This window comes from Nyctereutes procyonoides, unplaced genomic scaffold (genome assembly GCF_905146905.1).
Source record: "Nyctereutes procyonoides isolate TBG_1078 unplaced genomic scaffold, NYPRO_anot_genome, whole genome shotgun sequence".
In the NCBI taxonomy this organism is placed as follows: Eukaryota; Metazoa; Chordata; class Mammalia; order Carnivora; family Canidae; genus Nyctereutes; species Nyctereutes procyonoides.
Window position 1 is genome coordinate 27,172,616 of NW_026575082.1, and position 27,615 is coordinate 27,200,230.

Sequence of the window (27,615 nt, forward strand, 5' to 3'; positions counted from 1 at the left end):
GATCACACATTAAAAACCAGAGAAGGCAGAAAAAATGGAAGATCAAAAAAAAGAATAAAATAAAGAACAAGCTCAGTGAATAGAAAATAGTAAGAATTATAGGAGATATTGATCCAACTACATCAATAATCAACCATCAATGCTCTAAATATACTAATTAAAAAACAGAGACTGACATATCAGATAAAAAAAAAATCCACAAGATGCAACTATATATTCCCTACAAGAAACCCACTTTAAATACAATGACACAAATATATTAAAAGTAAAGGGATGGGGGGAGAGTAAAGGGATAGACAGGGTTATATATACACACTATGCTAATGCTAATCAAAAGAAAGATGAAATAGTGGCATTATGAAATGTTGGAATTTCCATCTGCCTGGGTCCCTCATGCCCACGATGAGCAGAACTCTTTTCTGATCCAAACTAGACATACAGGGAAATGAAAACCAAACTTTTATTTTTAGTCAGTGAGATTTGGGAATTGTTTGTTGCCACTGCAAAACCTAGCCTATCCTGACTAATCAAGGTAACCAGGGAGGAGCTCTCTGATAAGAACCTGAATGATGTGTGACAGGAGGTGTGTGGATTGCTGGGGCAGGAAGCTCCACGAAGGCGGAAAAATAAGAACAGAGCCAGAGACCCTATGGCAGGAGCATGCACGAGTGTTCTGAGAACTCTAAAGAGAACAATGTGGTGGCAGTGAAGGAAGGATAGAAGATGATAAGGCAGAGAGAGTCAGGACCAAATGCCAGAATAAAACCCAAAATACCTACTCAAGTCATTTTATATTTTCTTCAGTGAGAGATGGATAGTTTATTAGTTTCCTACATAATAAACTACTACAAACTTAAAAATCTAAAACAACACAAATTCAGTATCTTATGGTTTTTGTGGGTCGAGAGTCTGGGCATACCATAGTGGGTTCTCTACTCAGTCTTCCCATGCTGAAAGTAAGATATTGGCAGGGGCTACGATCTCATCTAAGGCTTGGGATCCTCTTCCCATCTCTTCAGGATGTTGGCAAAATCCATCTCCCTGTCATTGTAGTATTGAGGTCTCTATTTTCTCGCTGCATGTGAGCTAGACATTACTCACAGCAACTAGAAGCTACCCATAGACCTTGGCCATCTGCACACCCCTCCCACCCCACCCTACCCCACCTCACAACATTGCTGCTTTCTTTCAGCTCAGCGGGAAGGCATCTTGCTGACATCAAACCTGTGTGACCTCTAGGGAGACCAAGACCTCTCTAAAGGGCTCACACAATTAGGTCAAGCCTAGGTAGGGTTAATTAATTCAGGTCAACCAATTTGGTAACTTAATTGCATCTGAAGAATCTATTTTGCCATGTAACACTTCAAGAGTGCAATCCTGTCTTTCACAATCAAGAAGTATTCTTCCAAATAATCACACAGGGTATGTACAAGAAAAGGTGGGAATCTCGGGGGCCATTTTAGATTTTTGCCTACCAGATGGTGCCAACTTATGATTTAGAGCATCAGAGGGATACAACTTGGCTTAAATTTTTAAATGGGTCACAGTGGCCACTGGTAAGGAATAATCTGTAGTGGGACATTAATAGAAGCAGGGAGACCAGCATAAGTTGATTACAATCATCCAGGAAAGAGATGATGGTAGCTTGAGTTAAGACTTGGCAAATGGAAAAAAAATTAAAAATTAAAAGAAAAAAGACTTAGCAAATGGGATGATAACATGAGTTAAAACCAAATATTATATAGGTTATCATTTCTAGTATACACCCACCAAATAACCATAGTTCAATAACATATGCTCTAATATTAGTATAGTATCAAATAAGCTACTATATTTTTAAGTATAATTTTCTTTAATGTTAAAATTTTATCAATCATTCTTGGCCTATTGGGCTGTGACACCTCTATCTAAACAGTAAAGGGTGAGAGGCCAAAACTTAGACATTGTGCATTCCAATGTACCTGGTTCATCTTGACAAGTAACCCAACACGTATTGACAGTCACACAAAACGAGTTCTCCTTTTTCCTTTACAAAGGGAACCACAGAAACATTTTTAAACTTTGTAATAGCAACATAAAGGAAGGATATTGTCAAATGCTGGTTTCAAAGAAAACCAAACAAAAGTGTGATATTACTAACTACTCAAATGAAAAATCTCTCTCCCCCAGGCTTCCTCCTCCCATGAAAATACAATGGAAGGAGAAAGATCTGGAAGTCTGATGCCGATGAGCTTATGCCTATCAGTAAACAGTCTGATAATTCCTAAAGAAATCTGTTCATTTAGCCCATAATTGCCCAAATATTTGATGTCTGTTTTTTTAAACTTTGCATCTATTAAAATTCCACATATTACGGGAAATACTTCCAAATTATTTGGTTCCATTATGTTTCCGCTGGGCATGTTTATTATGTGTCATGTTTTAGGTACTTACTTAGGTAAAGTAGACAGTTTGGCTAGAGCTAAAAACAGCTAGAAAGTTTTCTGGAATTGAGGAATTTGTTTAATTCTGAACAGTTACAAGAGAATTTAGCTCTCCGAGAAGGAGATAATTGAGCCCAATAAAGCTAGAAACCGATACAAATATGTCTACCCAGAATGAAAGGAAGATTTCTATTGGGAAAATGCTTTCGTAACTAAGAATTAGGCTTGTCCTTCTGACAGCTAACTACTGTACTTTAAAGTATCTTCTTTAGGGGAACTGGAATAATTGCATCCCTCTGATGGAGAAATGGCTCATGGAGAGAGAAAGATGGAAAGTAAGCAGGGTGAATGGTCCTATCTAATTAAAAGCTGTTATCTAATTAAATACATCCCTGGCAATAGATGGGTCTCAGGTTAGTTTTCTGATAGGGAAATGGTGGTCCAAAGAATTAGTCACACGATGAAATGTTCTTGATCTATTCAGTCGCAATTTTTTTTAATGGAAACAGGACCCCAATTTTTCTATATGCAAATTAAATAGAATACTTATACTAATATACAAGATATCACCCAAAAATACATTACTCCCTTTTCTTGTTGAATATCTTGATGGTCTTTATAATACGTAAGCACCAAGTTATAAATCTAGGCATCAATCATCCATTTTTCCATGCTTTCACCTTTTTGCCACTACAGGAATGGGTATGTCCTCATTTCTCCATCCTAAGACAATACCATGCAGTTTGGGTTTTTAAACTTCTAAGTCCTGAAAATAACTGTGCTTCAGTTTCAGCTTGTCTCACTGTGGCAGCCAAACCAAGTTAAAAATGCATAGATATATAAGTAGTTTTGACACTGAGATATCATTTGTCTATAAAACATTCATAGCACTGTGCTTTTCCAACATTGCTTGTTTATCCATATACAAGACACCAAGATTCAAGCTCTGTTGAAAATAAACATTTTGAAATAATTATCTGCCCCTGGCTTCATCCCCATTATGACCTTCACTGCCTCCCAGGCTAATACGGGATGGTACCAAGTGCAGGGCCGGGTGATGTTCTGCACGCCCTTGTAGAACCATCCTGCAACTTCGCTTAATTATAAGGTGCCCTACACCCAGCCTGGCTTGCCCAAGTGCTTGCTGAGTCTTCTTTGCTCCAAGTGGCACTAGCTACAAAGTTCTATCAGAAAGTATGTAGAGGAACTAAAGCTTTTTTTCCGAATTTCCCAAGCAACTACTCCTTCTTTGTGACTAAAAGAGAGGCTACGATGTTAGTTCCACAGAATTTTCTATTTAAGAAAGTAAAACTGAGGCTTTAACCTCCACTTTCTTGAGGGCCTCGCTTTGCAATCAGCCTGCTCCCATTGGTGCTGTGTTGCCCAAAGTGGAATTTGATATATATATATATATAAAATTTGTGTGTATACAAGAGGGAGAAGGTCCTTAGTGCTGTGGAATGCTATGTTCTTGACTTTCCAGAAAAATAGGCCTGTTCTCTGGCTCCATCATAGTCACATTCATGTAAAATTCTAAATGTCTCTGCTTAACAGAGAAAGAGCCTATTATACGCCTTTCTCAGTTTTTCTCTTCTCTAGCAATTAGAAAAGTTCAGAAGAAACGTTTCAGTTACATCAAAATACCAATTTGCCTCATTTATTCCCATAGGTGTGATTTAAAGTCTCCATCGGTAAAAGGTGATAAAATTGAACTCTACTAGGTATATTGCACACACCCACATCTTAGTATTAACCTCTGTCTGTGCTGTCTTTTCTTTTCTTTATCCTATAAGTTACCATCCTTCCTTCCTAGAAAGGAAACCCAAGCAAAACTTAGCATAACACCTTCAATAGAAGTCTATCCACACAGGGTGCTGCTACATAGCCTTCTCCTATATGAACAAAGATATTTATCCCACTGACTCAGAGTTTACTTCAGATTTTTTATCTATTATTTGGCTACATAGGCAAGGACCCTTGCTATTCATTTACCCAAACTGTCTGCTTTTATAGATAAGAATATTGATTAATTAGGTGATCTATCTAAAATCCCATGATAGAGTAAGGACAAAGCAGGAATGAAAGCAATTTCCCTTACTACAGTTTATATAATATTTGTATTTTGATCAATCCTACTTCCAAGAGTGACTTGGGGGCAAGGAAAGAATTAAAAATGGAAAATTCGGGGATCCCTGGGTGGCTCAGTGGTTTAGCTCCTGCCTTCAGCCAGGGCGTGATCTTGGATCCCCAGGATCGAGTCCCACATCGGGCTCTCTGCATGGAGCCTGCTTCTCCCTCTGCCTGTGTCTCTGTCTCTCTCTGTCTCTCATGAATAATTAAAGTATTTTTTAAAAACCTAGAAAATTAGCATATTAATTAGAAAAATTGTCATAGTAATTTATTTTGCTGATGAAAAAAACATATTATATAAATAACTTATGTGATTGCTTTGCAATGTTTTAGTTTTCTGGCCCTTTAGGAGATGACGTCCCTTACATAAAGAGATGGTGTGGCCTTTCTGAAAGCTGAGGCACTTAGCACAGACTCTCTTTCAAACCCAAGATGATTCTCTGGCAATAGTAAATTGAACTTCCATGATAGACTGCACGGTTTGTTTTGCAACAGTTCACTAAGCAGCACCGCAGGTAATAAAGATGAAACCAGCAGTCAAATCACAAGTGACAAAAAGATGCTGAATCATTTTAAAACAAATTTGTGGTGTTTTTTAACACTTTTCCAGTCACAGTGCTTGGTTTAATTTCTTGAATTCAAATACATCATGCTGACAATTTCTCAAACCTTGTTCAAGTCATAAATAATCTTATTGAACAACAGATATTTTGTTTTCTGTATTTGATGTTCTCATTTAATGAAGTGTGACATATTACCCAGGTAGTGTCAAGTCTGTGAAATACTAGGTGGTATTTCCCTATTTAATGGCAAATGATGGGGCATTAGTGTGATTGTTTATTTGCAACTTTTTTTCCCCTCTGAATAAGATTACTTGCTTGCTTATTCATGGGTGGTAAGATTGTTTTTAAAAACATCTTGATTGTGATTGTATACAACAAAAATCAACCTTCAGTAAGGCCTCAGAGTAGGGTCTGCTCAGAAGAGACATTAACTGGAGCCCCACTGCGGTAGTTTGGGGAAAATGCCATTGGTTCTTCCCACTTCACTCTGTCTACAGTTTTTGCAATGTAATTGTGCTGTACCCTCCCCTCATAAACAGACTTTTACCACGTGACTTGCTTTGGCCATTACATTGCAAATAGGGGCTTTAAATGGGCTTAGATATCTGGGCTTATCCTCTTGTTCTCTTTTCATGATAAATTTGCATTTACTAGCCTAATGGCCTCAGAAGGAGCATCAACGGTATGTGGAACAGAGCCAATTCACAGATGCACAAGTAAGCTATTGAACTGCAGACTATAAAGTGGGCCCAGTCAGCAGCCAGCTGAGCTCGCAAATACCCAAACATGTGAGTAAGCCCAGTAAGTTCAGCTGAGAACCTAGCCTATTCCTGCTGATTCCAGAAATATAAACATGAAACGTTCATTGTATGTCACTGAAGTTTTGTGGATACTCATCGCACAGCATAGCTGTGGCAATAGGTGAATGATCCATGCAAATCCCTTAACGATGCATATCCTAGGGCCCACACTCAGCCATCCTGCAGCCAAACAAGATAGAGGAGTGTTACTCAGTAGTGGTCATGTTTCCAGCACTGGGAGATGCACAAGAAAGAAAGCATGGTCCGTGTCCTTAAGAAATTTATAGTTTCCTTGAGAAAGAAAATGTACATACTCAAGATTATTTTTATCAGAGTATCTTAACTAGGGGCTTATATCAGTTTTACTGGAGAGCTTTAATCAAAATGTGCACGTTTTTGGTGCTAGCCAGGACTTACTGAATCTAAAATTCTGAGGGTTAGGCCCGGGGATATATATTTTAGAAAAGCTCTCCAGGGAATTCCAATGCTCTGTCCTGCATAACAACCAATGCTAAGGGCTAAATAAAAACACACTGTATTTGTGCATAAGTGTAATGCAGTGAGAACGGTGAAGTCAGCAAAGGCAGCAGTTGTCACAAAAGTCTTAAGAGGGAGAATCTGAACAAGTTCCTAATCACAGGATTTAGATAAACAGAAAGAGGGGTGGGAATTCAAGCACAGAGAGAAAGTCATAGCTCTGGAATGAAGATGGGAATTAAAATGCATGGATAGAATATAGACTCATTTATGGATTTATTTATTCACCATGAGCTTCTTCAGCATTTACCATGTGTCAAGCACTAACTAGTCTGAGCTCTTCACAAATATTAACTATCATAGCAACACTATGATGTAGGCACTGATCATTCCTTTTCTTTTTTAAAGATTTTATTTATTTATTCATGAGAGACAGAGAGGCAGAGACACAGGCAGAGGGAGAAGCAGGCTCCCTGCAGGGAGCCCAATATGGGATTCCATCCCAGGTCTCCAGGATCAGGCCCTGGGCCAAAGGCAGGTGCTACACTGCTGAGCCACCCAGGAGTCCCCGGCACTGGTCATTCTTCCTTCATAGTGGAAGAAGTCCTATACTCTACAGCGAATGCCTATGGAATTACCATTTGATAGAAAAATGCTAATTTGTAGAATACTTTTTCTCTGCAAAGAAACCTATAGAGAAATACCAAAGTCACTGTCTACTACCTTGAAACTAGACATAATAATAAAATTATATATTATTATATGTGAATATAATAATTATGGTGATTACATTTAATCACTATTATTATTATTAGTTTTCTAGAGTATATATAGGCTTCAAAAAGATGGAAGAGAGGTAAGGAGAATAAAACCATTTTGTTAACTGTGGTTGTAATTTTGTTTTAATATAATATTAGTAAAATAGCTCGATTCTAATAAAATAAGATCATTCTTCCTGGAAAATGTATTCAAGTTTTATACCATTTTTGAAAGCATGAGGGAAAAGTCTTTTCCAGTAAATGAAAAAGATCTAGGGATTTTGTCTGAATGGAACCAAATTCCTAAGCAAGGTAATTAAAGAGAGAACAGTTATACAGGTCTCCAAAGCATCACGTGGAATTTGACAGTATTCAACCAAAGTTCAATATTAACCATTTAAATTTTACCAAAACTCTGTATATCACAAATGTTTGTAAGATATGTATTTTCTTGTTAAAATAATAAGAAGCATTTTTTCCCCTTATAAATAAGCTGAGAGGATCATTCTGACCTGCTTTACATCCTGAAAATCTCTAGACATGAACACCTACTGATTGCTCTGTTATATCATCTTAAGAAGGTTGCAAATCCAGGCAGATTTTTTATATACTTCTCTATTTTCCAGAGTACCTTCTAAGTCCTTGAAGTCCAACTAATTGATCTCTATCTGAAAATAAATGTCTAATAATGAGAGAATTATAAACTTGATTGATATAACCTATAAATTGATAGTGCTATCATGGTCATCTACTATAAAGAACTACCAGATTCTAAGAACTGTATTTAGACAACTTAACCAGGTATCTCTCTAACTTTTCTCTAAACATTTTCAGTAGGAAAAAAAGTTAACCCAAGTTCTCCAAGTAATCCATTCTCTGTGTTTTACATTCAGCTAACAAAATGCTACGGTAAAGAGTAGGTGAATAATGCTTGCAGTTTCCCTCTTGATAACTGGATACATCAAGATTTTTGAAAGCCAACTAAAGTATACAATGCTAATTTTAAAATGAGCACTAATCACTTTATTCTCTCTGAAAGAAAATGCAAATATAAGTAGAAGATGATTGGTATTGATTGATTGAGCCAAATCTTCTTTGGCTTGTTGGCTTACAAATCCATTCTTCACCCTTCTTCTATCCTGTGCCACAGGGATGCTGACCCTGCAGAGTGTTTCCCAGGCTTGTGCGTGCGGGCTTCTGGTCTGGTCAAAAGGAGATACTGGTAGGAGATTGGGGCTGAGGTGAGGGCATGGTGGAGAGAGGGGAGGAAAGATATTTTATGCTTCCACAGTAGTCATTCTGGTGGCATGCCCTGCTGCAGCTTCTACCAGACGGGGGCACTGACTGGTCTGGCATCTAAGGTCTGAGAGACAACCTCTTCTCCATTCACCCTATCCTTTTACACTTAGGTGTGCTAGCTGTTTCCTGCTGCTGCTAATGTTGGGGTTTTCTCCTTTCTCTGTTTTTTTTTTTTTTTTTTTAGCTCTCCTGTCACCTATGTTACTAATTATCTTAGTAAATGCCCTCTATTTGAAGTCCTTAGAGTGGTTTCTGTTTTCCTGACTAGACTCTGACTCTTACAAACAAGTAATCTATTTTCAAAAATTATTTGAGACAGCTTATAATAAAGACACAGGACCACCAGACCAAAAAAAAAAAAAAAAGAAAGAAAGAGAGAGAGAGAGAGAGAGAAAAGGGAAAAAAAGTGAAATCTATCTAAATCAAATCAAGAAGTAAATATTGTGGTTAAATAGAGAGGAAGGTTGAAATGTATTCATCAAAATGTTTTCGGTTCACAATGGGATTTTTCTCTCAGCCATTTTCATCACCATGAACAAACAGAATCATCAACAAAACAAAAAGACAACCTACTGAAAGGGAAAAATATTTGCAGGTGATATATCTGATAAGGAGATAAGGAGTTAACATGCAAAATACAAGAAGAACTTAATATAACTCAACACCAATAAGCCAAACAATCCAATTAAAAAATGGGCAGAGGACCTGAATAGACATTTTTCCAAAGAAGACATACAGAGAGCCAACAGACACATTTAAAGATGCTCAATATCACTAATCATTGGGGGAAATACAACTCAAAACCACAGTGAAAGATCACCTTATGCCTATCAGAATGGCTAGAATCATAAAGAGAAGAAATAACAAGTGTTGGTAAGGATATAGAGAAAGAAAGGAATCTTAGTATACTGTTGGTAGGAATGTAAATTGATCCAGTCACTGTAGAAAGCAGCATGGAGGTTCCTCAAAAAAATAAAAATAGAATTACCATATGATCCAGTAATTCCACTACTGGATATTTGCCCAAAATAAACAAAAAACGCTTATTTGAAAAGACATATGCAGCACCCCTATATTTACTGCAGCATTATTTACAATAGCCAACGTGAGGAAGAAACCCAAGTGCCTGCCCTTCCATAGATGAATGGATACATCATATACATACATACACACTACACATGTACATTTATACAATGGAATATTGGTCATAAAAAAAGAGTGAGATCTTGCCATTTGCAACAACATGAATGGATCTAGAAAGTACAAAGCTAAGTGAAATAAGTCAGTCAGAGAAAGTCAAACACCATTTGATTTCACTCATATGTGCAATTTAAGAAGCAAAACAAATGAATAAAGGAAAAGCGCAAAAAAACAGACTCTTCAGGGGACAAACCGATGGTTACCACAGGGGAGGTAGGTGGGGGGGGGCATGGAGAAAATAGAAGGGGATTCAAGTGTACTTATCACGAGCACTGAATAACATATAGCGTTGTTGAATCATTATATTGTACACCTGAAGCAAACGTAACATTGTATGCTCATTATACTTCAATTTTTAAGAAGAAGGAAAAGCAAAAAACGTTTTCTCTTTGCAATGGGAATTTTTCTCTCAGCCATTTTACCTGCTGAATCTGAATGGGCAATACCTTGAAAACTATTCAAGTAAAATTTTCAGAATAATGTGAAATGAGAGCATATAGGTGGAGGTGAGGGGTTAAAGGGGAATCAGGACAGGAGGCTTTCTGGTTCTGTCTGGGCCAAAGTCTATCACACATGCTTCCATCGTAAACACAGGACAAATACAAGTCACATATCCAAACCCCTCCCATGTACCCATATCCGGGTTTACAAGCAATTCTATTTCTTTCTCTTCCTGTCAAGAAAGTATATCATAATGTAAAATTCATAATAATAATAGAATTGCTATAAGGCTAACCTTATAATCCTTCCTAACTTATCTTAAAAATTAAATCATTCACAACTTTTGATATTTTATTTTTATAAAATAATCAGTTGTAGCAGAGCTAACAAGTAATCAATGGCTCATTCCTCCACAGAGAATTTCTGGTTTGCACTAATTGCAGAAATCATATAATCGTCAGAGTTGTTTCTTCACTTTGAATGCAAAAGCATAATCTGTATGTTTTCTAAACATTATGTATGGCTAATAAGCTTTAGATTTATTAGTAAGATTATCCACAATTAATAGGTTCAGAATCGCTAATTATATGTCCTTAAGAGAGACAAAGTAAATTTTTAAAAAGCAGGCTGATATGCCTTTGTATAATCATGAGTATCTAGTATGTGTTAAATTCTGCAAGGCAAGAAAGAACTTCAATTAATGTTGCAATTGGATTAGCTTAGGCATTAGAACAAATAAAATCACTGCTAATAAATTAACTCTTTCATAAGTAACATTATTTCAGGACCCAACATTAAAAAAAGTCTGTCACTTACAGCTGATACTCGTCTAAAAAATGCTAATGGGACATTAAAAGTATTAAAAAAATACATTAAGTATTAAAAAATACATTAAGTATTAAAAAAATACTTGTGACAACAAGTAAATCAGAAACACACAATGTGCACGGATCTAAATGAGCACAAACCAACCAACAAAAAATATCTTGATTGCATGGTCTGCTGAGAATTATCCACAAGTTTTCTTTTTGTAATATAAAGTATAGAACTAAAGTAAAAATTTCCCATTATTTTGCATTACTTCACCAAGGTGAAAAGTTCCATGAAAATGGAGGTATGTTCATGCTGCTCACTTTGTCTCACAAATACCTTGTGTCTGGCCTAATAAATATTCGTCGACTGGATGAATACCATCCTGATTCTGATTTGAATGTCTGAGGTGTTTGATGCTTACGACAAATTGCTGATTTCCGAAGAATATCATTTTAAGTTACAATATATAAATTAAAACCAAGTCCAGTCCCATCAGAGACAATTTAAAAAGTTGAATACATGATACTTCTCTCACTACCGGAATGATTTTTCCTACTATCCAGCATATGTAAGAGGGACAATGAGACTTTCCAAAGAGAGTGTTTCCACTTGCTAGATCTCAGGATAGAGATCTTTTTAGCCTCCTTCTCAATATTTTATTCCTTGTACCATGAAGAGCTTACAGATGCCAATATTATAAAAACAAGTGTAACAATTTCCGTGGGGAGACATCCCTTTTGGCAAATTACAAATAGAGACCAAGAATCCATGTGGCTTGGCTAACCAAACTTTCCTGGAAATGGTCACCAGACATAATAGAAAATTATTGAAAATTAATGAAACTAGCAGTTTCATTCCTTTCTAGGAATAAACTCAAAAGTGACCCTTAACCAAAGGTCCCCCAGTGACATCCTCTCACAATTAATCTAATTCTCTTCCCATAAAATAAGTGAAGAAATATCAGTCCCCTAACATTTTAAGAGACTGAACATATTACCAGGATTGTTAAAACTTAACAGTTGTTGAAACATGGCCAAATCCTAAACTTTTGTACTTTTCCCCTTCATTTTAAGGGTCACCTGTCTCCTGTTCAAATATTTGGTAGGAAACTAGAACCAAACAAATCACTTTACCTTTTCTTAAAAATTGTTCTAAATAAGCACCAGTGTAACAGCCGTAAAGTATGTCTACAAACAACACTGTTAGGTAACAGACACCAATGGTCAGGGTTTCGAAGCATTACAGTGTATTTAATTCAAGCATTTGCATGCTATCCACCTTCCATCTGCTGCAAAAATGAACTCTCTGGTTGCAAGTGAGTAGAATAGAATAAATATCATTTGAGGCTCTGCCAGTAGTACAATTGCCAATTCTATAACTGCTCTTCATCCTCCTTTCTCTTCCAGGATGAAAGAAACTAAGGCAGCAAGCTGGATATTTCCAGCTGGGTTCCCTGTAAGCATGCCTCGCTTTCTATAATCAAACTCAACAGAAACAGGCTCTTGCTACTGGGACATCAAACATGAAGAGGCTGATGCTCTGCAGAAAATAAATAAGCAGACATCAAAGATTTGTAAGAAATTTGATTAAGAAACCTCCTCAGTCTTTTTACAAAACAGCAGACACCACACTATTGGCATGTGCTGTAGCTAGAATTGGGTATATAGACTTTTATTTTTGCTTTTGGATCCTATGTTGTATTAATACACATCCCTCAAGTTGGACACTGTAATGAAAAATTAACAAAATAATGACACTTGCATGAATTTAGCCTTTGAATCAGAAACGCCATTCACACGTGTCAAAATATTTTTTGTCATTTACCACTTATGTCATGAGGTTTAAATTCTTTGTAGAATTGAGAAAATAGTAATATCTAATTAAAAATTACTTTACTCCAGTGAAATAGCAAGGCAAAATGTTTCCTTGCCTAAAGAATACTACACATTACCACAGGGAAAATGGTATGGGGGGGAAGAAGGTAGTATCTAGGGGGGAAATCAACAACTTTGTCTTATTCCTTCAACCATTCATTTAGGTCTCAAGATTCTCTCAATAGGTAATCAAACTTCAAAACTGCAGGAGAATACAAATATCCAACATTAGACTTGTCTGTACAGATAAGGTTCCACTGAAAGCCACTTGGATAAAAATGTTTTAAAAAGTCAGAACTGTAAAATCATACACTGGAAAAGCCCATATAAAAAATGAGGAACTTGCGTAATTTATGTAATTTGTTCAACCATCACATTATTGCTCCGATTTCTACTTTGTTTTGCTGGGACTAACTTTGCCTGCCAGGTTCTCTTCACTCTCTTTACAGGACTGTCATCTTCACTCTCGAGGCTCTTGACCTCACCCAACATAGCAAAGCATACCTCTGAAAATAAATCATATCATGTTTCTGAAAGCTGTAAGGAGCTCGAGGAACGGCACATTTCAGGGGACAGGCTTGAAAAAGGAAAGTCTCCATCCTAAAAACCCTAACTTAATTACCCAATTGTTACTAAAAGTATGCTCATGATTTCTCCCCCCAAATTCTTCATTTACCTGTCACAATTCACCATCCATCTGGTCTACAGGTCTAATATTAACTAGAAGATAAAGCAATTAAGAAAAGCAATCAGCTCCAGTCCTAATTAGCCTACCAATACCACACTAAGGTCCAGATGTTACCTCTAGAATTCTCAACATCCCCTGACTCACACAGGAACACCACCTGTGATCTTACTTCAGGTGAATGGGGGTATGATTTGTAACAACGTCTGCAAAATTTCAAAATACTCAGTTCAAAAACAATGCATTTTTTTTTCAGATGAGAAATCACTTTAAAAGTAAACTAGCTGTTATGAATTATCTTTTCTAGGGTAGTTGTGCAACAAAACAATTATTTTAAAAATTAAACATTTTGGAGTGAGAATAAAAACTGTCACTGACAAAATGCTCAGCTTTCAATTTTAGTGTGACAATTTGACACTTAGTTATAGGACTTGAAGACCTCATCTGTAAGCTCTATTATTAAAAGGACCTGGTGCTCATAGCATTTAGAAACCTCACTATCCTGGGTATTAAACAAAAGCCACTATCTGGGTGTCTTACCTTGAGTCACACTATAAGAACTACTCAACGCTATGAAAACTCAGTCAAGAATGTCCACATAATCATGTTATAGGTGACACTTTTTTGATTACATAGTCCTTGAAATGGTTTGTGTCAAATGCCATTATAAAACGTTCTTTTGCTAAATTGATCTGAAGCTAACCAACACTGTAGATTCGATAACATCCCCCGCAAACGTAAGAACGTTCCATTCAACTCTTAGCAGGCATGATGGATATCCCTAAGATCTAAAGCATAATGACATTTCTCAGGCACTGAATCGGATGTTGTCAAATGAAGCATCCTGAGCCAGATGAATCCATTAGGTCTATGTAAAGATCTTCCTATATAGCATGTGAATACTGATTTTCCCCTTGGAAAACTCCTTAGAAATTTCAAAAGACTGAGAGGCTCCAGACTTCTCCCTCTAGCCAATGCCTGGTTTTATCTGGTCAGCCAACCTTTTAATGACACAAGAGTGGTCACCAATAAATCTCAGATTGTAATTATTCACCAGCACTTCATAGGCCCCGGCTGCTCCTTTCATATCATCAAACTCTTTGAAGTTTTGTGAGGGTCCATCTTTAATTTAGATGAAAGATTTCACTCTGTAGGTTTCTGAAATACACTTAGGAGAAGGATGAGTTCATTTATTCCTACAGCCATTCCTCACTCACTGCTTTGTTTCGCGGGTGGCATTTAAACCACAGTATTTTGAGCTCTAAAGTCAAGGGCAGGAAAGCAATCTCATTTGCCTTCGAGGTCTATAATTCAGAATCTGACTCATCTGAGTGCCTGAGAAGTAGGTCCTGGTGTCAGTCACAGCCAACAACAACAATAAAATAATAATAAAATCACTCAATCAAACTAAAAGTTCCCAAAGTATGAACCCAAAGCAAAACAGCTAGGCTGTGAGCAAGAGGACTTCCCAGAAAGCAGAAAAGCCACCTCCAGACAATATTAATAGCACATCAATAAACAGGGGAGATGATAAGGGACATTTGTAAGATTGGCTGAGTGCTAAGTTAGAATCTTTTGCTTCAGTTATGTACATTTTCCTAATCCAAGACACTTTGCTGAACCTCAACCCTGAATCTAGAGTAGTTGCATAGAGTCTAACTTAACCTTTGGGTCTCAGCTTAAATATCACTTCTGTAAAGAAATCTTCGCTGTCCCTCCAAACTAGATTAGATCATGTGTCATTTATTACCATAATATTCTTTACTTCTTCATAATGTTCTTTACAGTTAAAATTAATTATTTCAGCAATTATCTGCTTAATTACTAGCCCTTCTGCTGGATTTAACATTGCAGTAGGTAGGACGGTGTCTTTTTTGTTTCCTGACATATTTGATATGCTAATATTTATTTATTGAATAATCAGTATTGGGGGACTGAATATCAAACTGAAATATCTAAGAACGTAGAATTTTAGACCTAGATCATACTTTACATCGCAATTGGCACAGTTTCTATTCCAATGTGGGGATCCTCTCTCAAAGTGTTTAACTGATGATCATCGGGCTGTTCCCTAAATGATTCCAACAAAGGGTCAATAAATAATTTATGAGAATTTGTTTTTGGTCCACCATTCACCATTTATTAGAAATTGCTCCATCAAGTGCTTCCTATAACTTCTGTGTGTCTCTCTCTCCAGTCTTAGCAGCAATCCAGAATAAAATCTGTTCCTTCTATATAAGAATACTTAAAAAGTAGCCATAATGTGCTCCAGTAGGTCTTCCTTTCTACGGGATTAAATCCTTGGTTCCTCCAAATGTTCCTTATGTGAATATAACATGTAAATGACAACTTTTCACTGTTTGGTTTTGATCCTCCTCACAGTCATTGTTCCTTTGTTCAGCCTATGTCCCAACATAAATCAAATCCCACAAGGCTCCAAATGTGGTATGACCCAGACGTAGTACAGTAAAACCGTTATCTTCCTTAATGTGGACTCCATAATTTTATTAGTGTAACTTAGGTTTGCATTGCTAGTAGTATCCTACTAACCCTATAAAAAATTGAATCCTACTGAGCTCAGCACCTGCTTAATAAAGCTCTGGTATCTCCTAGAAATCTAAGAGTGACTTTTCTTTGCCATATGTGTGTCAGTACTATATTTAATTCCTATTGCTTTGGGGACTATTATATGATATGGGGTACATAAGAAGTGCCTTAAGTTCTATAAAATATAGAAATATATAGTTCTATTTTCTCTTCCTTTCCTTCTGATTATTTTCATTTATCTCAAGACATGTCTGGAAAAAATTTTATTTCTGCCTCCATACTTAATTGGTAGTTTAGCTGAGTAGAGTATTCTTAGTTGGAAATTATTTTCCCTCAGGATTCTTATACAGTACTCTTATTATTTTAAATGTCTCTTTTAAAAAGCTGAAAAGAGTGAAGCTTGCAAATTCCAAAGATAAAGAGAAGATCCTTGAAGCAGCAAGAGACAAGAAATCCCTGACTTTTATGGGGAGGAATATTAGGGTAACAGCAGACCTCTCCACAGAGACCTGGCAGGCCAGAAAGGGCTAGCAGGATATATTCAGGGTCCTAAATGAGAAGAACATGCAACCAAGAATACTTTATCCAGCAAGGCTCTCATTCAAAATGGAAGGAGAGATAAAGAGCTTCCAAGACAGGCAGGAACTGAAAGAATATGTGACCTCCAAACCAGCTCTGCAAGAAATTTTAAGGGGGACGCTTAAAATTCCCCTTTAAGAAGAAGTTCAGTGGAACAATCCAGAAAAACAAGGACTGAATAGATATCATGATGACACTAAACTCATATCTGTCAATAGTAACTCTGAACGTGAATGGGCTTAATGACCCCATCAAAAGGCGCAGGGTTTCAGACTGGATAAAAAAGCAGGACCCATCTATTTGCTGTCTACAAGAGACTCATTTTAGACAGATGGACACCTACAGCCTGAAAATAAAAGGTTGGAGAACCATTTACCATTCAAATGGTCCTCAAAAGAAAGCAGGGGTAGCCATCCTTATATCAGATAAACTAAAATTTACCCCGAAGACTGTAGTGAGAGATGAAGAGGGACACTATATCATACTTAAAGGATCTATCCAACAAGAGGACTTAACAATCCTCAATATATATGCCCCGAATGTGGGAGTTGCCAAATATTTAAACCAATTAATAACCAAAGTGAAGAAATACTTAGATAATAATACACTTATACTTGGTGACTTCAATCTAGCTCTTTCTACCCTCGATAGGTCTTCTAAGCACAACATCTCCAAAGAAACGAGAGCTTTAAATGATACACTGGACCAGATGGATTTCACAGATATCTACAGAACTTTACATCCAAACTCAACTGAATACACATTCTTCTCAAGTGCACATGGAACTTTCTCCAGAATAGACCACATACTGGGTCACAAATCGGGTCTGAACTGGTACCAAAAGATTGGGATCATCCCCTGCATATTCTCAGACCATAATGCCTTGAAATTAGAACTAAATCACAACAAGAAGTTTGGAAGGACCTCAAACACGTGGAGGTTAAGGACCATCCTGCTAAAAGATGAAAGGGTCAACCAGGAAATTAAGGAAGAATTAAAAAGATTCATGGAAACTAATGAGAATGAAGATACAACTGTTCAAAATCTTTGGGATGCAGCAAAAGCAGTCCTGAGGGGGAAATACATCGCAACACAAGCATCCATTCAAAAACTGGAAAGAACCCAAATACAAAAGCTAACCTTACACATAAAGGAGCTAGAGAAAAAACAGCAGATAGATCCTACACCCAGCAGAATAAGAGAGTTAATTAAAATTCGAGCAGAACTCAACGAAATTGAGACCAGAAGAACTGTGGAACAGATCAACAGAACCAGGAGTTGGTTCTTTGAAAGAATTAATAAGATAGATAAACCATTAGCCAACCTTATTAAAAAGAAGAGAGAGAAGACTCAAATTAATAAAATCATGAATGAGAAAGGAGAAATCACTACCAACACCAAGGAAATACAAACGATTTTAAAAACATATTATGAACAGCTCTACGCCAATAAATTAGGCAATCTAGAAGAAATGGACGCATTCCTAGAAAGCCACAAACTACCAAAACTGGAACAGGAAGAAATAGAAAACCTGAACAGTCCAATAACCAGGGAGGAAATTGAAGCAGTCATCAAAAACCTCCCAAGACACAAGAGTCCAGGGCCAGATGGCTTCCCAGGGGAATTCTATCAAACGTTTAAAGAAGAAACCATACCTATTCTACTAAAGCTGTTTGGAAAGATAGAAAGAGATGGAGTACTTCCAAATTCATTCTATGAGGCCAGCATCACCTTAATTCCAAAACCAGACAAAGACCCCACCAAAAAGGAGAATTACAGACCAATATCCCTGATGAACATGGATGCAAAAATTCTCAACAAGATACTAGCCAATAGGATCCAACAACACATTAAGAAAATTATTCACCATGACCAAGTAGGATTTATCCCCGGGACACAAGGCTGGTTCAACACTCGTAAAACAATCAATGTGATTCATCATATCAGCAAGAGAAAAACCAAGAACCATATGATCCTCTCATTAGATGCAGAGAAAGCATTTGACAAAATACAGCATCCATTCCTGATCAAAACTCTTCAGAGTGTAGGGATAGAGGGAACTTTCCTCGACATCTTAAAAGCCATCTACGAAAAGCCCACAGCAAATATCATTCTCAATGGGGAAGCACTGGGAGCCTTTCCCCTAAGATCAGGAACAAGACAGGGATGTCCACTCTCACCACTGCTATTCAACATAGTACTGGAAGTCCTAGCCTCAGCAATCAGACAACAAAAAGACATTAAAGGCATTCAAATTGGCAAAGAGAAGTCAAACTCTCCCTCTTCGCCGATGACATGATACTCTACATAGAAAACCCAAAAGCCTCCACCCCAAGATTGCTAGAACTCATACAGCAATTTGGTAGCGTGGCAGGATACAAAATCAATGCCCAGAAATCAATGGCATTTCTATACACTAACAATGAACTGAAGAAAGAGAAATTAAGGAGTCAATCCCATTTACAATTGCACCCAAAAGCATAAGATACCTAGGAATAAACCTAACCAAAGAGGTAAAGGATCTATACCCTAAAGACTACAGAACACTTCTGAAAGAAATTGAGGAAGACACAAAGAGATGGAAAAATATTCCATGCTCATGGATTGGCAGAATTAATATTGTGAAAATGTCAATGTTACCCAGGGCAATTTACACATTTAATGCAATCCCTATCAAAATACCATGGACTTTCTTCAGAGAGAACAAATTATTTTAAGATTTGTGTGGAATCAGAAAAGACCCCGAACAGCCAGGGGAATTTTAAAAGAGAAAACCATATCTGGGGGCACGCACAATTCCAGATTTCAGGTTGTACTACAAAGCTGTGGTCATCAAGACAGTGTGGTACTAACACAAAAACAGACACATAGATCAATGGAACAGAATAGAGAACCCAGAAGTGGACCCTGAACTTTATGGTCAACTAATATTCGATAAAGGAGGAAAGACTATCCACTGGAAGAAAGACAGTCTCTTCAATAAATGGTGCTGGGAAAATTGGACATCCACATGCAGAAGAATGAAACTAGACCATCTCTTGCACCATACACAAAGATAAACTCAAAATGGATGAAAGATCTAAATGTGAGACAAGATTCCATCAAAATCCTAGAGGAGAACACAGGCAACACCCTTTTTGAACTTGGCCACAGTAACTTCTTGCAAGATACATCCATGAAGGCAAAAGAAACAAAAGCAAAAATGAACTATTGGGACTTCATCAAGATAAGAAGCTTTTGCACAGCAAAGGATACAGTCAACAAAACTCAAAGACAACCTACAGAATGGGAGAAGATATTTGCAAATGACGTATCAGATAAAGGGCTAGTTTCCAAAATCTATAAAGAACTTATTAAACTCAACACCAAAGAAACAAACAATCCAATCATGAAATGGGCAAAAGACATGAAGAGAAATCTCACAGAGGAAGACATAGACATGGCCAACATGCACATGAGAAAATGCTCTGCATCACTTGCCATCAGGGAAATACAAATCAAAACCACCATGAGATCCCACCTCACCCCAGTGAGAATGGGGAAAATTAACAAGGCAGGAAACAACAAATGTTGGAGAGGATGCGGAGAAAAGGGAACACTCTTACACTGTTGGTGGGAATGTGAACTGGTGCAGCCACTCTGGAAAACTGTGTGGAGGTTCCTCAAAGAGTTAAAAATAGACCTGCCCTATGACCCAGCAATTGCACTGTTGGGGATTTACCCCAAAGATTCAGATGCAATGAAACGCCGGGACACCTGCACCCCGATGTTTCTAGCAGCAATGTCCACAATAGCCAAACTGTGGAAGGAGCCTCAGTGTCCATCGAAAGACGAATGGATAAAGAAGATGTGGTTTATGTATACAATGGAATATTCCTCAGCCATTAGAAACGACAAATACCCACCATTTGCTTCAACGTGGATGGAACTGGAGGGTATTATGCTGAGTGAAGTAAGTCAATTGGAGAAGGACAAACATTATATGTTCTCATTCATTTGGGGAATATAAATAATAGTGAAAGGGAATATAAGGGAAGGGAGAAAAATTGTGTGGGAAATATCAGAAAGGGAGACAGAACATGAAGACTCCTAACTCTGGGAAACAAACTAGGGGTGGTGGAAGGGGAGGAGGGTGAGGGGTGGGGGTGAATGGGTGACGGGCACTGAGGGGGCACTTGACGGGATGAGCACTGGGTGTTATTCTGTATGTTGGTAAATTGAATACCAATAAAAAATTAATTTATTAAAAAAATAAAATGAAAATAAAAATAAAAAGCTGAAAAGAGCTTAATACTTGAACTATTTGGTGTGATTTTCTCCTCCCTCCTTTTCTTCTATTCTCATTTGCTCTCCATCACTCTTTCTGAGACCTTTATTTTCTTCATCACTGATGTTCTGAAATCTGTGACCCATATCTCCAGTGTTAGTGGGATTTTTGTGGATTTTTTTTTCTGGATTACTCATGAACTCTTTCAATCTGAAAGCTTATGCTCATCAGTTTTAGGAAATGCATTACTTCATAATTTTTTACATTTTGTTCTGTTCTCTTTTTTGGGATTCATATAATTCATTAGTTGTATCTCTTGGAAAAATATTATTTTCCTAACTTTTCTTCCAATTTCTCACCTTTTGTCTTTTGATATTACTTCTGGGAAGACTGCCTCAAATATATATGCCAAACATCTTACTGATTTTAAGGTTTATTCTTATCCAGTTTGTAGTTTGAAAAAGTTATTTCTTATTCAAAGGAAGCTCCCTCACAAAGATATTCCATTTCTTTGTAAGATTCTATTTATTTATTCATAGGAGACAGAGGGAGAGAGAGAGAGAGAGAGAGAGAGAGAGAGAGAGAGAGAGGCAGAGACACAGGCAGAGGGAGAAGCAGGCTCCATGCAGGGAGCCTGATGTGGGACTGAATCCCAGGTCTCTAGGATCAGGCCCTGGGCTGAAGTCAGCACTAAACCGCTGAGCCACCCGTGCTGCCCAAGATATTCTATTCTTGTTTAAAATGCAAAGTCTTGTCTTCTTGAGAACTTTACTTGCAGTTTCTTTCTTTCATTCTTCTTTTTTAGGAACTGTTTATTTTCTGTTAACTTTATTTTCATTTTGTTTGCCTTTGTGCAAGAGTAGCTTAAGACCACTCAGTGGGGACAGCCCGGATGGTTCAGTGGTTTAGCACCGTCTTCGGCCCAGGGTGTGATCCTGGAGACCCAGGATCGAGTTCCACGTCGGGCTCCCTGCATGGGGCCTGCTTCTCCCTCTGCCTGTGTCTCTGCCTCTCTCTGTGTGTCTTTCATGAATAAATAAGATCTTTAAAAAAAAAATTAAAAAAAGACCACCCAGTGGTTGTTCCTACCCATTCAGTGGCCTGAGCAATGGGAGGTGTGGACCAATCTTCAGCGGCAGGCTGAGCACTGCAGTCTTCTGTGGGGAACTGCTGAATGAGCACAGAGGGCATCAACCTGCCTTCAGACCAGTCTGCAACCTCATGAGCAGTAGTGAACTCAGGCGCTGGAGCAGTCTATTCAGCCTGAAACTCCTCTGTGGTCACAGCCTTTCACAGCAGAGGCCTGCTTTTCCTTTCCAATCTCTTCAGGATCTCTACAGTAGAGATCAGATCAGATCTTCCATGGTTATTCACAGGAAATGTTGCCTCACATGTGCAGAGCTTCCTGGGCCGGCATCCACTACATCAGACCCCCCGAGTGAGCTCCCTTGTTGCAGGAGATAGCAATGTCCACGGAATGCAGAGGAGAGTCTGTGTGACACAGTGGTGGGAGGCAGGTTAACATAAGACACCTCTGTGAGAGGCTGGTGATTGGCCTTGGGATCAATAACCACCTGAAGTCTCAGCTCCTGGAAGGTGCTTGGATCTGGTTAGTGAAGGTTCCAGGAGTGCAGTGGCCAACAATAGGAGTGGCTCCCGTAGCAGCAGCAAATTTCATCATAGCTCACTGACCAGGATTCCTAGATGGTAGGACAGTGGCATGAGCTGGGTTTTCAGTGCCACAATGACATGAGCTGCAAGCAGGAGCTTCTCCTAGGTTCTCTTCAGATTTATGATGTAGACGTCATCACTCTTCCTTCTGTAGATGTACTGTTCTATTTGGAAGTCCAGGATGGTGCCACCAAAGTGGGTTCCTGGTGCAAGCAATTTGAGGACATCCTCCTCCTTCATTTTCAGGACATCAAGGGCTCTGGACATCGTGAAAGTTTCCCTTTAAGTAATGACGGGAATGCAAATCAAGGCTGTATGAACCCCTACCCAGGTAGCGTGTAAAGGCTCTTTGTTTTTTAAGTTTTATTCTCTTTCCTTTCTCAACTTTGTTTCCACCGAGTCTCCTTTTTCTACTTGCTCATTTTGGTCTTTGTCTTCTGCATTAGGAAATTCCAACGTTTGGTTTTCCATTTTCCATGGTCAGCAATTTATATTTAAACATGAGGTCCTAAACCCCTGCTTGCAGGAGGAAAAAAAATCTTTGGACTGATAGCTCTTACCATGAGCAATAAGACGGGGACCATGTGGGTTGCCTGGGTGGCTCAGTGGCTGAGCATCTGCCTTTGGCTCAGGGCATGACCCCGGAGTCCCGGGATCGAGTCTCACATCAGGCTCCCTGCATGGAGCCTGCTTCTCCCTCTGCCTATATCTCTGCCTCTCTGTGTGTGTCTCTCATGATTAATAAATAAAGTCTTAAAAAAAAAAAAAAGAAGAGGACCATGCTATTTCACTTGAGATGTCCTAATGATAGTTTTATACACTTTTTATTTTGATCCAGTCTTTTGAGCACAGGATGGGAACTCTCCAGGCTACTCCTCAATGGTGCTGCCATCAGCATTCTGAGAGCCAAAAAGGAAAAGAAGTCTGGAAGACTCCCAGTGTAGAACATTGATTTTCACTCAAGCTTCATGCTCCCAATCCAGGGCTACACCCTATGCTTAGCTTTGCTTGCTGTTCCTGAGTTAAGTCTCTTTATATCAACTTTGCCAGAAATGGAAACTTCATTTCCTCTGCTGGGAAATTCTTCTGATTTGGGATTTTGCCTGGCTATGATGCCTTGGGGAGGTGATCTGGGAGTCTAGTTACTCCTTAGATAAAATGTTCCTTTCACCAATCTTTGTCTCCTGTGCCCAATTAAGAAGTATCTGGTATCCCAAACTCTTACAGCTATTGGGGTTATGCAGGTAAATTGGTTATCTTATTTTTTGTATCCTCCCCAATATACTCTTCTTTCTCAAGTCTGATTAACCAAATATCACTTCATCCACTGAATAATGAGCATATGCAAATTTGGGACATACTTATACTAAAAAATTAGTTGTTTATCTAAAATTCAAATTTCATCCACTATTTTTTTCTAACAACCCAAGTATGGTAGAAAATAGAGTAATGAAGTGTTAGGAATGCTGTTTTTACCTTACAATATCATGAACCAAGAGAGTGCTTGGATTTGATACAAAAAGAAATAGATACTTTTAATATAATACTGAGATTAGCAAAGGTACCTAATAAAGTTACTAACCCAGAACTTTTTAGAAAGGAAGGAAATAAAATAAGGGAAGTAGTGTGAATAAAATATTTGGCTATCATAGCAGAAAAACACTAACTTTCTGTTAGTGTTTAAATTGAGAAATAAGCGAGGATGGCTGGATGGCACAGCGGTTTAGCGCCGCCTTCAGCCCAGGGTGTGACCCTGGAATCCCAGGATCGAGTCCCATGTCAGGCTCCCTGCATGGAGCCTGCTTCTCCCTCTGCCTGTGTCTCTGCCTCTCTAGCTCTCTGTGTATCTCATGAATAAATAAATAAAATATTTTTAAAAATGAGAAATAAGAAAAGCAATACAACATTAAGGCATTCACCTAGAAGACCTAAAAGCAGGAGTGATTAAATATGGTTGTCACTGGGCATCAGGAAACTGCTGACATAACATACAGAGGAAAGGATTATGGATTTTTATTATTAGCCATATAGTACCTTTTGCTTTTGAATACATGTTTAACTTAAATTTTTTTTCATTTTGTTTTAAGGAATACTTTAAGTAAATATTTATAATTCTAGTGTGGTGTTTATTATTATAAAGAAACAAAAATATTGTGCCCATAAGTATCTATAGCCCTGACTTAAGAACATTTCCATGAACATCTTAAATTTTAAAAAGTCAGTCAGAATAGCTTAAATTTCAAAGATACAAGTCTATTGGAGAAATTAAATTTTCTCTTTTTCTAGTAAGGAGAGACTTTTTTTCCTAGGGAAAATAGCAAATATGAAAGCAAAACTCCCAGCAGGTGATAATAATCTTGCTTTCATGAAAGAGCAGTCAAGAAAAACACATTCATTTGTCTGCTTTCAAAGCTTGCTGCAGTTACTGTCAAATATCTGAGCAATGTTCTCATTTTTAATAATGATTAAATAAGTAATTGTTTCATTAGTCTTAATCTTGGGGTTTACTATAATCTAGGTTTCATGAATAGGCATACTAATTTGTCTGATTAATTTCCTTCTAGCAGTAATTTTAGTTAATAAGAGTGATAAAGGCAATATACAGAAAATGTAACATTCCTATAATTACTGACTAAAGTTATGAATATAAAAATATGCAATTTCCAAAATGAATAAGAGCAAAAAATAATAGAAGGGCATAGAAACAATAAATTTGCATAGTAATATCAAAAAACTTAATATATCATGGTAGTCAGTGAATCCCCTTCAAGTCAAACTGGTTGACCTCATGCATAAACAAAAGAAGGGAAGAGAAGAGAAAAAAGAAAAGGAAAAGAAAGAAAAGAAAAGAAAAACTGTTGTAGCCTTTATGTTCAGTACTATAGGGCCTCTGATGGAATTTTGCTGATGATAAGATACAATTACTCCATACTCTTTACACACCATGATCTTAGATATAATTGATCTTATAAATGAGAGATAAAAGTACTGTTTTATAACCCAAATCTTTTTTTTTAAGATTACTTATTTATTTATTCATGAGAGACACAGAGAGAGAGGAGAGACACAGGCAGAGGGAGAAGCAGGCTCCATGCAGAGAGCCTGACGCAGGACTCGATCCCAGGACCCTGGGATCACTCCCTGAGCCAAAGGCAGACGCTCAACCACTGGGTCAGTCAGGTGCCCTAGAATCCAAATCTATGGTGAAAGTCAGGTCTACAAAATATTGAAACCAATTTCCACAAAGAAGACCTAAAGTCCAATCTAGTTACATGTTGAAAACTTACTCTTCTCAGTTGTATTTACAAAAGTATGCCTCAATTAAAAAAGGAAATGAAAACAATACAGTAGCTTTAACAAAAGTCAGGATTTGCATGAATTACTTATGTTTAAAGGTTTTTCTTACTTATGATTCATAATATACTGCACCTTATTTTACAACAGAAAGAGAAATTATGGTCCAATTTACTAAAATAATTATAATCATAATCACATCTGCTCTTAAAGACTGTCAAATATCTCCAGAGTGCACTGCATACATTTCCTTTACTAGATTCCCTCTTTTATGAGTTAATTAAACAATTTCACAGCATTATTGTACAAGTATTCTGCGTGGCATATTGTTTGTGCAGAACATTCCTTTTAATAGCTCTATTCTTCAAACAGATGTTCATTTAAATTTTTTCTCAGATTTTATTTGAGGAACAATTAGTGCATTTATCCTACTACGTTGTCACCTTTCTGTGGATTTTGAAGCTCTATCCTTATCTTACATAGTCAATTCTAAAGGGAAGAAAAAAACACTCTTCAGCAAAGAGGTCAGTACACAAAGATATCAGAGCAAATTACCCTCAAATGATAGCTACTCAAAGTTACCTTGGAACGAGAATACAAAATCAACATGAATTTTTTTCCTCAAAGGCATGGAAAAATAAAAATATATGATGGCATATTTGCCCACTCTATTACTTTTGTTTTTATGAATTTTTACTTATATATCCAAGCAGAGTGGATTCAAAACACCAGGGTTAGAGTGACAGATTGAAGGGAAAGAAATGGATGCAAGACCCCTTAAAGGTTATTTATCAAAAGAAAACTGAATCAGTCATTTCCTAAGACATATTATCCTGGGAAGTGACACTGTATATTGTTATGAACTGGCTTATCTCACCTAAACATTTTAAAGGAAGGAGATGCCATCTACCATGTGTTTTGAAGAGGAAGTTTCCCTCCTCGCTTGACTCAAATCAAGTTTTACAGGACTTGAGTCTCCGGTCAGGTCTGCTTTGTTGCAAACTCTCTAAATGGATTTATCTCCACTTATCCTCTCTGTCTTAGAGAACTATTGCAGAGTTAGCCGTGTTCGCCGGTAGAGATGTTGCATCTCAGGCGAAGAAGGGCCATTTTGTTTTCTTTTTGTGAATAATTTCACTGCAAGGAAGTCAGAATCACATTCTTCTACTCGCCTTTAAATAAATAGTGGCACAGAAATGCATTCATCCTCGCTTTTGAACTACGGATTAATGAATTATGAACATCTATTTACCACCTTGGAACTATAATGTGCATTCACTTAGATGGAAATACAGTGTCAACAAAAATGAGGAACATTATGTTTTCAGAGCTATTCTTCTATTTCTTTTTCTTTCATTTTCTTTTAGCTGGAATTTGGTTCTATCCGACTAAGAAAGTCTGAAGAGAAATTAAAAATATGCTCACAAAATGAGCTCTTCATTTTTAGTTTCAAAAATGTGCAAAGTATTAGTTATTGGGAAGTTTCAGAACAATTGCACAACATCCCAGCTTCCTCAACAAATGCAGCAGAGTTTAAGGTAATAAAGTTTGAATTGTTTCTTTATCCAGACCTTCGAGGGTCTCTAATCAGGAGCCGTCTCAAGGAACATTATTTTACAATAGGCTTATGAGATGCCATTTTGGGAAAGAAAAGTTCAGGAATGATTAAGAATATTGGGACGGCCTTTTCTCTCTGCCATGTGAATTGTGTGCACCTGGAAGAGAACAATGAGAAATGGAATGTATATGACAGGTTGCCAGAAGCAGAGCAATGACTGCAGTCATTGTAAAGGG

General features: G+C 37.5%; 1 pseudogene; it reads right to left on the reverse strand.

Annotated features, from left to right (window-relative positions):
- LOC129514511 (40S ribosomal protein SA-like) overlaps positions 1–22,794 on the reverse strand; it is a 42,802-nt pseudogene extending 20,008 nt beyond the window's left edge.
- Positions 22,795–27,615: the final 4,821 nt, after the last annotated feature.